Source organism: Bombus fervidus, chromosome 3 (assembly GCF_041682495.2).
Source record: "Bombus fervidus isolate BK054 chromosome 3, iyBomFerv1, whole genome shotgun sequence".
In the NCBI taxonomy this organism is placed as follows: Eukaryota; Metazoa; Arthropoda; class Insecta; order Hymenoptera; family Apidae; genus Bombus; species Bombus fervidus.
The window spans coordinates 3,390,219-3,404,151 of record NC_091519.1 but is presented as its reverse complement, the minus strand read 5'-3'; the positions used below and the strand labels follow the sequence as shown (position 1 = coordinate 3,404,151).

Sequence of the window (13,933 nt, the reverse complement as noted above, 5' to 3'; positions counted from 1 at the left end):
AGCGTGATAAAATCGTCAAATTTGAAAAATCGATAGAAGAAACTAGACGATTATCATTCCCCGTTTGTGCCAATTTCACCATCTATTTTTCAAATAATAATTTCAGAGGTTGATTGATTGGTTATACGAAAATGCGCTTACCCGATCAGAGACTGTATCAATCTGCCCTGGTGTTACCTACTTATAAATAACACGCACATCAGAGAATACGTTACCTATCTATCTAACTCTATATTTAAGAAATGGCAAAAAACAAATACATCAACACACGCACAATACACGATTATCACACATATCAGCCGGGTACATTGGAGCCTGCACGAGAGAGGATGTGCTGCGACGCCTCCAATACCCGAGTTTTGCACACTGCTTTCACACTCTAATTTACGTACCATTTTTTCAAAATCAACTGGCGATGACTAGCGACCATCGCGTAAAACCAATGCGCAATAAAAGTATGTATAATCTCAATTTTAATTAGAAATAATTTTATAACTGGAAGACTGTATATGTCTTATAAAGAAATAATGATATTTTTGTGGTGACACATGAGTCATAGGACGAAGCGAAGTGAGAGCGACTCATGTTGTTTTGCCTCGGGACATTGATACCGCCTTGACGTATGAAACGCAATGATAAACAAACTCCGGGCAAAACACTGTTGCCGCTACGTGCAACCGTCGATGAAACGTGAATTCGGATTTTCTGACTCTCCCCCGATCAGTATAAATAAGCGGACACGAGCGCGAGCGCTAGTTAGTTAGTTACGAATAACACGAGTAACCATTTGGTAGGCGATTATCACGACACGAAAGCATTTACGAATCTTTGTCGAGTATCTATAAGCGATTTGCTTCAGCGGGATAAAATCTCCTGTAAGGACGTCTATCGACGTTATCAGTTATTTTAAGAAATTGATTTGAAATACATTGGACGGTTGTAACAGAAAGCATCCTAATTATTTCTGTAATTAATATACCAAAATCTCCATATCTCATCCGCCACATTTAGATAGAACAAGGGACGAAACGACATAACGCAATTTCACATATACACAATGTGAAAAATACATCGTATACGATATAGTAACGCATAGCTACAGTCGCTGAGATATTATTATAAACTTATGAACTACGGTCATCGTGTCCATTGCCTTTCCTTTACCCATGTAGCACCTAGGCACGTGATCGAGAAACTGCTAATGGACGTACAAAGTGTTAAATCTGAAAATCCTGAACTAAAAATAATTGGTGTACCCATCTTTTATCTAACGAGCTATTAATATTTCAGTTTGTATTTCCTCATTTTACTTTGAATTAGAAAAGTTATTGTATTATTGAGAATTCAGAAGTGCATTAAAAACAGAATTTCAATGGAAAAACACAATGCAATATAATAATTGATTCCAAATTACATATTAATGAAAATAACCTCCAGTGATTTCTTTGTCAAAACATATTTTCGAATATATGAAAGCAGTGTTCAAAATGCGTGGCTTAGATTCCGAAATCTGACTATCCTGAAGTTCCTTCTTGCAAATTTAATTTTAAATTTAAATTTCGTGAAATTTAATACGGAATATTTTTATATAGAAATAATTAAACTTCAATTCTTTTACATTTTTAGTTATTTTTCCGTATATAATATGTATGAATATCAAATAATTTAATCATGTATAATATTATAATGTAATAAATAACGAATATTATATTATATAATAATATTATAATGAAATAAAAGATGAAATTAAAAAAATTATTATCGTGATATTAATATATATAAAAGAGCATGTTATGCAAAAAGACCTATCCCCAATAAAACACTAATACATGAGAGACAGAAAAAGGAAATGTTACTACTCATTGGCATGATAAATATATGGTGGTCATTATATTCGTAAAAAGTTCTATGTAATACAACTAATCACTCGTGTCGATTCGGATCTTTCATCGTACGACATGATTAAATGACCAAAGAAACAAAAATGCATGTGACTCACAGTTAGATGCGGAGGATGTTGCCATCGATGTTGTAGTAGCTTAGAAAATCTCAAGTTATCACGAGTGTAAGAATTCACATTTTCTAACACAAGGGTGGTTGTCACGGAAAAACCATCGATTTTCAAGTCGAATTCCATTGGCGAAATGGAAACTACGAAAAATCTGTAACAAAACGTAAACTAGTGTTCATTATTTGAAAAGTTTGAAATAATGGAAGATTAATCTCTATTAGATATATAATTCTAATAATAATAATGAGAATTGGAATAATAATGATGATAATAATAAAAATTTGGATTCTAATATAGAAATTTAAAAAATGAAAATTTAGTAACTTCTGAAGCATGTTATTTATTTTATAAGTGAAAAATTTAGTAGATCCAGTGATAAAACGTAAGACTGTTTTCGTTAAGATAAATTAGACATTACCTAATCTCCATAAAAAGTCATAAAAACAAAATAATTATTTTCATAAAAACAAATTGATTGTTCATTGTCAAATTGTTCATATTTGAACTCCTATTCTTTTCCCGCCATTAATCTGTACAAACGGAAACCAGGAATTTAAAACAACTGTATAAGATAATATACATATATGAAAGATATAATTACGATGAAAGATATAAGATAAGATATAATTTACTACCAATTATATTCAGACGAAACAATAATCGAATTCAAAATCTGTATCAAAAGCAACTAATACTGTGTACTTATTTACAAACTATCAACAATTCTAATAGCTGAATACACGATCGAAGAGAAAAGTACAAAAAAGCTTAAGGAAAGGCTATTTAACATTACTGTAATAATATTTATAAATTGACAGATAAATTAGTAAGCAAACGAACCTAATATCTAGTATTATATAGAGAAAAAAGTAGTGGACACGTTACGCAGTTAATATATAGGTTACGTACCTGAAACGAGTTGACATATCTCTTCCATTTTCGACAATCGAATGATATTCCACGCCACCGTTATGTCCATAAATTTCGTATTGGTGGGGACGTTTCGCCTGGCGGCAGGTCGAGTATATTCAAAACATTTAAACACAAAGCAGTGAGTTCTTCGAAAGGCTACGTGTTGTGTAAAGTGATTCCAGCAGTAATTGCTTCTTATATTACGCTTAAAGAAATAAATACCTGAATTTTAAACATGGATATAATTACTATAAACTCAATATAAGAATGAACAAGTGATTCTGTCTAACTTGTGAAAGGAAATGGCTTTCTTAAAAATCGAGGAACGAGATGAACGAGATCAGAAGAAATTGTTTATAAGACTTGTATAAAAAGGTACATAATAACATCATATTTAATCGCACACAAATCATCTTCTTGCACAATAATTTATAATTAATGATATTAGTGAATTACCAAATGACAAGTTGTAGGTTATATGTAAACACTTTGACAGATTTCCGTAGAAAAATACAATTTTACAATTTTTTATAATTTTGCTGTGAAAGATATTATCAGCTAGGTTGTAATTCAAAATCTAATATAAGACTTCTTTTATTATCAAACTTGTTATTATTACACGAAACAATTAATTAGCACTAGTAACTTGTAATCTGTATTTCGCTAATAATATTCATTATGCAAGAGGGCTCTGTCATGCAATTCTTTTTCTTGTCAGAGAATTTCGGAGGTCACTCGATCTCATTACTATCTTTGTTACGTGCGACTTTATCGATTAAATATAAAATAAAGCTATATTAGTTAATGAATGAAAATTTATCATGCTTGTAATATTTTTTTAATTTATCGCTGACAATCATAAACAGTGAATTTAGAGTGAAAAGAATTTTCATGCGCAAAATGACGTAGGAACATTTTGGTGTGCCATTTTTAAATGAAGCAGCCTTTGTCTTTCCAACATTTCAAAGCCTACTCACATACGTATAGGTCTCAAACACCTCTTTGAATGCCTCTTTGAATAGGGAGCAAAGTCTCGTATGCAGCGTATTATACGATAGGGGTTATATTTATCTGAATAATAAGGAGTATAAGAACAGAATATTCAGTTTTAGTTTTCTTCGCCAACTCAAATATATCGCACACAGTAGTTCCTATTAGTCTTGTATTCGATACTTTTCGTGCATCATTGATTACACTCTATAGTAAATGAAGGTTGTCGTGTGTTCATGTACATAAGGATGTATTTTATGTATTTGTATTGGTTTTTCTATTGTTGGAAAGCCAATATTGTAATCTACCCTTATCGGTTCGAAATAACAAAGTGACTATCTTCTTTCAACTTGGCTTTCACTTGTCGCTTGCAATTAGATCAAGCAGATGTCTGTTTATCCACTTTTCTTACTTTTCTCATTTACCAAATGAATAATTATAGAAAATAGCTTCCAATTTCATTTCAAGTATTATACCTCTTATCGTTATTGTCATTAACTACCTTCAATAACCTGGTTTAAAATATTATTATTGAAGATATTTACCAATCTTGCTTTTGACCTATAATCCAATGAAAGAGCATTCCTCTTGAATTTTTCGAGGCATATAGACTCGAGGAGAATAGCACGGTTAAACATTTTTGTGCCCCGCGACATAAAACTGTGCGAGATACACATAGTTTTCTTTCTTTTCTTCTGTATCAAAGCATTCCAGATAAAAGTATCGCGTCAGAAAATCAATCTGAAATCGAGATTGGATTTTTATAAGCTTCAGAAAGTAAGTTAAATCTTACAGAAATCCGATAGCGTTGCGAAATCCAATCAATTTTACTCTCGCAAAAGTACCATTTAAAGTGATTTCCATGATTAATCCACTATCATAGAAACTAATACTAAAGATAAATACTTTATAAAGCTCATGTTGATAACTTAATGTCTGAGGGATCTAAATCTATATATTCGAATAGTAGGCTATTGAATTTTATATCTAAACTTGTTAGGCGTGCAAATGTACGGATTTAGACAATTGATTGAGTCCGTGACGGATTCAAGTGTATAGATTTAGATACTAAAATCAATAAATATTCGATAAAATCAGAGATCGGAGTTAATCACATCGAAAAAGAAAATTTGTTACGTATCTAATTGGAATCTCCATGTCGTTGTAATATAATTTCTTTCCTCTTAAAACCCTCTTTAATCCTTCTTATATTTAGCAATCCAATTTAAATGAAAGTCCTGTACATATTAAATGAAACTGAATTGGATTAATCAGAGAATTAATACTTTGTTTAATTATAAAATTGCTTTATCTCGTGATTTGCCACAGATTTCAATATTTACCCTAGAAACCGCTTGATATATACCTGTAATAATAATCGAATAATCGATTGTTCGATCCTTTTAATATATTTCACCGTAATTTGTAATATAATATAGCACGAAATATCAAAGGGTAATATATTTAAAAGAGGAAATTATATATAGAACGGTTTGATGGTTTGATAGTTTGATGGAATAGAAATCGTTGTAGTCCCGTTTCTAGTTTACTCGGAACATTTTAATGCCAATCTGACGTAGCATCGGCCTAGTTGTCGTGTGGCACACGTTATCCAACGTAATCGCTTAGGGGTACGCGAAGCCGTGTACTTTCAATACTACATATGTAAGTACGTACGTACCAGTGTGGCACATTAGTGACTACGGTGCTTGCGCTCATTTTCTTACTCCAATCAATATCATTGACCATTTGAACAAGCGATAATCTCTATTGTGGAAGCATATTCGTAATTCATTCACCTCTTTTACGTCGAGTATCCAATAATTAATCGTTTTAATATTGTTATAAAAATAATAATTGTTATAAATATAATAAATAATAATAAAATAAATTGGAAAGAAAATCTTGTAATGAGAACTCTTATTTTCCTATCTCTGTTTTTTTTTCAATTGACATTTTATCGTGCCCAGAATTCTCTTTTATGATATTTTACACTTTTGATACGCGTTTCTTAAATTATTCAATTACGCTATTTGACGAAAAATTTTAAACTTCTAAAAGAAATGTTTATAATATTATCAATTGATAAATTATTGTTACCTATACAAAAGAATATATTAGCACCAGTATAAAATTTACCGTAATATCCAATTTTCGTAGAATTTAGCAAGTGATCTTAAACTTCGACCGATACGGGACCCTTTTCCAGGAAAAAGTCAGTCTTATCGCTATGCTCAAGCGAAAAGAACGAAAATACAAGCCGCAAACGACTTCTACACGGATTAAAGACGACACTCTTATATTTTACGACTTCCACAAATTCAACCGAAGCTCGATCTCGGACTAGCTTCCCGTTCTATCTCTTCCTTTCTTCTTCAAGCAATATCAACTCCTTCTCCCTAGAGACGGGTGCTTTCCTTGACGCAGATTCTAGTCACAACCATATAGGCATCTTCTTCTTTCACAAACATCCATAGATAGCAAAAAACGCTTCCTTCGTAACGTTATTACCATCTCTGTTGTCACCTCTCAATTATCATCTATTTCCCTCTTCCCCGAAATCCGGACTAAGCCGAGCTCGCAACAAAATGATTGTCCTTTTATTTCTCAAATTACTACAACTTCTCTTCTTCACTTGTCGTAGTTTTAGTTAATGAATGTGCGCAAGAAGAGTAAACTTTGTATGGGATTGTTTTCTATAAATGCAGTGGAGGGGAATTCTGACGATATTTATTTATATGATATTAATTTCTGTGCCTTTTTCTTCGTAAAAATACAAAGGTTATTTGTATGTACAGGATAGTGAACAGAAATTTAATAACTCGAAAGTAAAAAGAGATTTCTCTTCCTTAATACAAAAGAAACGTGGAAATTTATTGTTCAAAGCGTCCACCGTCATTAACTACCCATGAATATTGTTATTCGATCAATAGCTCAGCAAGAATCAATAGTTGTATGAGATATTGTGTCACGATTAAAGGGCGAAATAAAGGGAATAATAAGTGAAAAGAATATTTATTTTTAATTAAGACATATTAAAGAATATTGCTACTAAAGCAATTTTATTGAAAAATGACTTTGTGGCTAATTTACTTCTCCTCCGTTGATCTGAATTTCCCCTCTGAGACGAATAGAATGCGACCTGTGCTTTGTAGGTATAACAAGCAGTTGTCGAGCGACATAAAGGGATGAAAAATGGATTAAATGTACTGGGTGCTTTAAATGGCGCCATAATCTGTGTACCCACATCTATAGCACAAACAAGGTAGTTTTTATGTGGCTTTTGTACATGACCCTTGTTACACTTCTATTTGTCCTTTTATTTTCAGTTGATGAAGACATTTTTCATGCCAATAAAATTTGTGTTTATCGCTAAAACTAGAGGGGACAACATTAACGGGTTCTGAACGCGTGCCAAATGCATCTTCTCGAATTGATTACAAGGCTTTGTAATGGTCATAGGAATTTTTTAAGATTATAGTACCGATTATTTTTTAGATAAGGAACAAAAAGTTTTAGGTATTTACAACAGCATAAATTCATAAAGATAAGAGAAAGCACGTTTATTGTAGAAAGCACATATATTGCTTTTTTAATGAAATATACATTTTAAGTGTTGGAACATTTTTGTAAAACGCGATTGTTTCATCCTGTAATTAACAAGGATTTATTAAAGTTTTTAATTAAAAATGTAATTTACAGGTGAAAAGGCAGATGTCTCATTTTCTGTATTCTTCGGTATAATATTTTTTCTTGCTAATATACGTCTGAATTTACATTTCATTTTCATCTTTTATTAATCTCCGCCATAATTAATTCAATCTCCAGCAGCGAACGTGGATTTAAATTTAGGTACAGTTGTTTATGCGACTAGCCAAGTTAGGGTCAATTATGCTAATATTATTACATACATCAGCATAATTACATTGCTCGCGTATGCAACGTCAAAGTGAATTGAAAAGCTTGATCTTGATAATTACTAAGCCATCTATTTTCAGCTATTGTTTTCATTATCCGATGCTTATGTCAGTTGATTCAAAGTATCTTGATTTTACGTCGTTTTATGTATTTTGTCAAAATCTCTTCGTGGTCTCAATGGATAAGATAATCTCCAAGAAGATATTTATGTTCTTCGCACAATCGAATTGCTCTAGAGCCCGATAACTCCTGTATTCTTCCTGTAATCCTGTAAACATCAAAGGAACAACTTTTTGAATCCTTAGAGAAATAATGATAGTAGAGACTAGTGGAAATAAGTAATCGATACTGTGTTGTACGTGTATTGTATTCGATACGCTTTCCTTTCTTATTTTCTCTTTTTCTCCTTCTTTGAATTAATTTTGCAAAAATTTTCTAGAAAGCGATGATGGCTTTTTTAATCTTTAGCCTATTAAGAACCAACGTAGCGTTAACACGACAGTTAATTAACGTTGTTCAATTCCATTTCTTAACACTGTGATTATAAAATGAAATTCCAAGGATTCGTTAAATCTTTTTTCATCGCTGTGTTTATTCTTCCACCTAGATGTTCCAGTTTTACAAAGTGTCGAAGATATTGAGCGCCATAGTAAATTACTTTTTTATCGTAAAAATTTTATTTGATTTCTGTAAAGCATCTGTTTTATCCTGCATAATCTTAAATTTAATATTAAAAATGAAGAATTTTAGTGTAAGCAGTCTAGAACTACTTGGTTAGCCATTTTTAGCCTGATCTTTTATTTATTTCAACAAAAAGTACTTCTTATCCTTGAAATACAGATAAGTTATTCTATGATATGAATATGAATAATTAATACTCTGAACTGTCTGACACTGATATATACATATGCAATCTATATAAAATAAACAAAGGAGTTATTTTAAAGCATGTTCTAAAGTATTATTATCTCTCTAATTATTAATTGATTAAACATATCAACACAAAATATTTATTTTTAATATGCATGTTCAAATAGCTATTAGATAAATTACATTTTAGGATCATAGACATAGTAAAAAGAATATTATAGTGAAATCAATTGGCGCTTCGTTAATTCGTAGAACTATGTGAACTTCGGATTAGTTTTGTACATGTCAGTTTTCGGTTCACCTAGTTATTTCTTCTATTTCCGGCAATCGGAAATTCGACGATGTGAGCACACAATTCTTGTAACGTCGTACGACTTCTTCGAGCTTCCATTACCATTCCCTTGCATATCTCCCGGGGAAGTGGTTTTCCCCACAGCAGAAATAGCACTTTCTTTGCTGCCGGGTGAAAAAAGGTACGCGTAGAAGGCAGAAGGGAACTCGAAGGTGCTGCGACCAGTAAGTGTTGGTGCGCCTAGGCGTCAGCATGAATCTAATAACAATTCCGTTCTACTATATTTATCTCTTTACTGTATCGTCTTTTTGTTGCTGTAAACTGTGAGCGTCCGAATTTTTGCTTTGTTCGAAAGTGAAAATCCCTGTTCTATATTTAACAACGATGTTGGTTTATCATTTACAATTAGCTCGTTGCATGCATAAAATCAATCTTAACGAGCGGTGTGTGGCAGGTTTATTAAGGATAAAATAATACAATAATATTGTACAATGTTTGCACGCAGTATCGCGCGTATAGTACCGCACGATTAATTTTACGAAATTTGATTGGTTATTACATTACTGCGTTTACTTCAATTAATACTATCAACTCCAGTACAATTGGAAAGGTGTCATAATTATAATCAACTATTATCTGACCATTTCTCGTAACTTTGATATAATCTGTCTCTCTCAAGATACATAATTCAACGAATACTATCATTAATTCAAGTAATTTAATCCATTTCATATCGAACAAAATTAACAAATTAGATAGATGTACATATTTTTTTTTTTTTTTTTGTAAACAAGAAAAATATTTTCAAATATATTTGAATACTATTGTAATTTTGCACACATCGCTTGTAGTGCACTTGAATATGTATAGATACATGTAGTTCGTACACAGGACAAGCAATGAGGTGTTAAAACAAGAATACCTATCCGTTCAATGAGTATAGTGTTATAGAGTTCAATGAGAATAGCGAGGCTGCTTGAAAATTAATCTTCAGGCACAATGACGAAACGAGGTTCTGTAGATAAATCATGGACAAGTGGTAGCACGTGCCATTACCTTGGTGACAGAATTCCAACACTCGTACAGGGTGAGTCGAAATTAACGATACAACAGCAACGGGTTGATTTTAGAGTTAAAAGTAATAGAATACATTTCTTTTTTTCAAGTAAAGCGTTCTTTTTGAAAAATAGGTATTTCATTTAGTATATCTTGCTACAGATTTTCTGTGTGAAAAACTTTATTAACAATCGGAATAGTTGCATTGCAATCGCGTAAACTTTCTTTAGAAATATCAGATACAGTTGTTTTTTACTTTTTATTCAGTGCTTGGTAAGAAATACGAAATCCCTGGCAACTTATCAACTTGGCAACGTATTCTTTAATAATTCATATGATTATCAGCAATTTACGATAATAAACGAATCGTTCAAAGATCTGTAACTTTAACGCGTAATACATGTGTATTCATTATTTCAATGAAATATTAGAGTTTATAAAAAATAGGTCGATACATACACCGTTCGATATCCTCAACAATGTCAATGTTTTTTTTTTAGCAAACGATAAATTGTAGCGTCTATTTAAGAAACATTAGGCAATATAGACACTAATACAAGGTGTGCCCTTAAATTATGAAGAATTCGTTGCATCATTCCGACTTATTTTGAGCGATACTGCAGTTGTAGCCTGGCCTAGTATAGATACCATGAAAGTATACCACAAAGCACCTTGTACGCCTTGAGTTTTCGTGACTACAACTGTTTTGCTCATGGTCACATTCTTTGAAGAAAGCGAAAGTCAGACATTTACAGCTAGCTAAACGTTCCGTCGGCTTTCACTGGGCTTTAAGCTAAAAAACAAGAAGGAACATAGGCGAAAAATAGAAACGGAAATGTCAGCGAGATGTTCCTTTTGCGTTTCGTGCAAATGCGTTGGACAACTTGTCGTAGAAAGTGAAATTGGAGAGCTTCCAAGACAATCGGAAAAAACAGCATTCAGCCCCAACATTGTATTCTTACTTCCGAACTACTCTATTCCTGCATTTTCATTCTGCATGATATGACAGAGAAAAAGATGTTATATTATACACAAATATTCGTAGTCGTCGTACGCTTATTCACTACGTTTTATAACGCGCGTAAATATTTTATTCATGTTTTAAACGCCGTCTACATAGTTACGAGCTTACGTGAATTTATATGAAAATTTATGAAGACAAAACTCCAGATAGGTTGAATTCGATAAGATAAAAAAGAAGCTCGATGAATATCTAAAAAGTTTTCTCAACGAAGCGGAGGGCCCATAAATTCCTCATCTGATATATGAAGTGTAAAAGAAGGTGTCAATCAAAAGAAAATGGGGAAGCTATGAATCAGTCATCGCAAATGATTGAATATTAACGATATTAGGTTCGTCTATATATCGAGTGTTGTTTAGCGTTAAGTATTCAGGCAGTTCAATAATAAAATGCAATTGACGATAATAGAGATATTTCTGAAAATAGTCTAAGATCAACAGCAAGAGAAATAGCACTTCAAACGAGGCTAAACCATTCTACCACTGCGTCACTTAGCTCGAGTAGCAAAAGTGAAGATGAATATAAACTGAACGCATGAAGTCCGTTTTCATATAAATTATGCGATATAACAGAAGCTTGGACGAGTAGAGATGGTCACCTTGTTACTTCGAAGGAAGAAATAGGATTCGATTTAAATTATACTGCTACTCGTGCTTTCAAAACCTTCCGAATTATGTCGAATATATGTACACATATATTGTATGTATATGTAACGAAAAATTCGAAACGCTTTAAAAATGATTTAGACAAATTGAGGAAACAAAACTCATTGCTACATTTTTCGATAATCAGATCATTTAGTTCTTATGAAATATCTGAATAATATGATCCTGAAGATAGATGAACAGCATTTACCGCAATGCGGAATATCCGTTACTATTTTCGTTGTAACTATGTGCCTATGCACGTGAAGAAACCAACGATAATCGAGTACTTGAAATTTAAGAATTTTATTTGCGTGACATGTTTCATTCAACTATGATTTCATCATAAATTAAAAGTACTGCATAAGAAATGAAACATTCCATCTGCAGTAAATGTTTTAATTAGTTTTTATTCTTGAGATTTTAACTTTGAGATGTTGTCGCAACAATATTCGCCTATTAAAATTAGCCAATTTTTAGTTAACAACTCCTTTTCTTCCTGATAGGGATTCTTTCGGACGTAATAACAATGATATTTTTACGTTTCCATACGGAGCTAATTTCACGGATGACTCAGCTTGCAAGGTTCATTGACGTGGACCACCTCGATTTCAGCAGCTATTTTTATAATCCGAACTTTGTTTTCGATCGGAACAATGTTTCATTCGTTTAATCGTAATCCCCTTAAATATTTCCGTATCACAAAACACAGCTTACTGGTCAATTAATAGTACAATTCTGTTACGACCGTTCGCGGAGAGACGCGGTCGCGAGGAAAACGCGTCAGCGAGAGGCGTAAATTCTCGCTACGATTCGTATAATCGACGCCGCGAATTAGTCGTTCCCCTGTTATGGTTAAGATAACAGAGGTGGTTCAATGAATTTAATACTGTGTTAACAGGTTAATATAGCTTGTATATTCAACAATAAATTGTATAATAATAAAAGCGTCACAAATTATTTAGCGATGAATACAGTTAATGCGTTACAGAAATTCGACCCGACTTTGCGATATCTCTCAATGAATTCGTTAGACCAAGCGACTTTATTTTCAATCGTCAGACCTCTCGATGTATGTCGTTTGAATCTTCAAATGAGACTGATTGCCCTTAGATCAATTCTTTGTCTTCTCGGAGAGACGACCCCCACTACGCTCGGATCACGCCACCGTTCGCGCCTATGATCACGTAGGCCACCTTCTTTGTGAGAATAAAATAACGGACCGAAATCGACGTTTCTGGAACTCGCTGCTTAGTGACAACTATGCGCTCGTCGATACTTTTCGTCGGGCAGATAAGACGATCTGACTGCAACGCTGTAGGACCGCGAGCGACGGTTAGAAATACGATCTATACTAAGCCTCGTGGCGTAAAAAATTCTCTCTGAAATCCACTAAAAACAATTTGTTTCGTTGCCATCAATTCGAGAGCTCTTTGTCACAACGGAGCAATGTAACTGATACAATATTTTGATAGAAATAAAAACGTTTCTACTTCGTTTATTCAAAATCTGTTTCATCCCTGTGTATTGAAGTGTTTATTATTAACTAGCTCGAGTGAAATATAATTTGTTATAATTGTTATAATAAATAAACTGTGCATATGTATTTACGCCAATCGATGTCTTTATTGATCTACTGAATCGGAAATTGTTTTCAAAAGGATTCTAAAAATTATTTTAACAACAAAGGGAGGAACGGAGGAAAGTTAAAAAACATATGCTATGGAACACGTAATGTGGCTAAATTAACGATATACGAATTACAATAGCGCAGCGGAACAAGCAATAGCGGAACAATAAAGTAATAATAAAGCAGTAATAGCCGGAATATGAGTGGTCATAAAATGTTTTGGAAACTTGGTAACGACAATGATAAGCATGCTAAGTTGCGGGCAAGCAGCACGATACCATCGTACGCGAGAGCTTAGAAGCATAGTTTCTCGAGACTGCGTATAAAGGCGTGCCAATATAAACCACAAGCTTCATTTGTTGCTCGAAGGCTTGCGGCCGGCTAGCTAGTACCAACGCGACGGGGCATCGTTCAGTATTTTCGCTGGCACAGACCGGTACATGAGTACATACTTACTGTGTTTGTGCGCGTGCCACGCAACGCGGAAAGGTCAGCACATACGTACGCCCCTCTTATTATTAACGATTTGTATCGTGTTCACGCGCAAATTGTCACTAATACGCAGCCCCAAAGCAAATCGACACTTGTC

General features: G+C 33.2%; 2 protein-coding genes across 12 annotated transcripts in view; one reads left to right on the top strand and one right to left on the bottom strand.

The window, feature by feature from the left end:
- The window catches only part of Sprt (PDZ domain-containing protein sprite), a 32,234-nt gene extending 30,061 nt beyond the window's left edge, over positions 1 to 2,173 (bottom strand). The window contains exon 1 of the mRNA XM_072000758.1: positions 2,000 to 2,173. The gene's annotated coding sequence lies outside the window, so the exon portion shown is untranslated. The remainder of the gene's footprint in view (positions 1 to 1,999) is intronic.
- LOC139985897 (uncharacterized) overlaps positions 1 to 13,933 on the top strand; it is a 44,961-nt gene that overhangs the window by 3,568 nt on the left and 27,460 nt on the right. For 6 of the 11 annotated variants that reach the window (XM_072000777.1, XM_072000776.1, XM_072000774.1 and 3 more), the window contains exon 1: positions 13,701 to 13,833. The exons of 3 other annotated variants lie outside the window; for them this stretch is intronic. The gene's annotated coding sequence lies outside the window, so the exon portion shown is untranslated. Of the gene's footprint in view, positions 1 to 3,121; positions 3,299 to 9,917; positions 10,081 to 13,700; positions 13,834 to 13,933 lie in introns of those variants that run through there. 2 more of the 11 variants (XM_072000772.1, XM_072000773.1) reach the window with 2 other exon arrangements.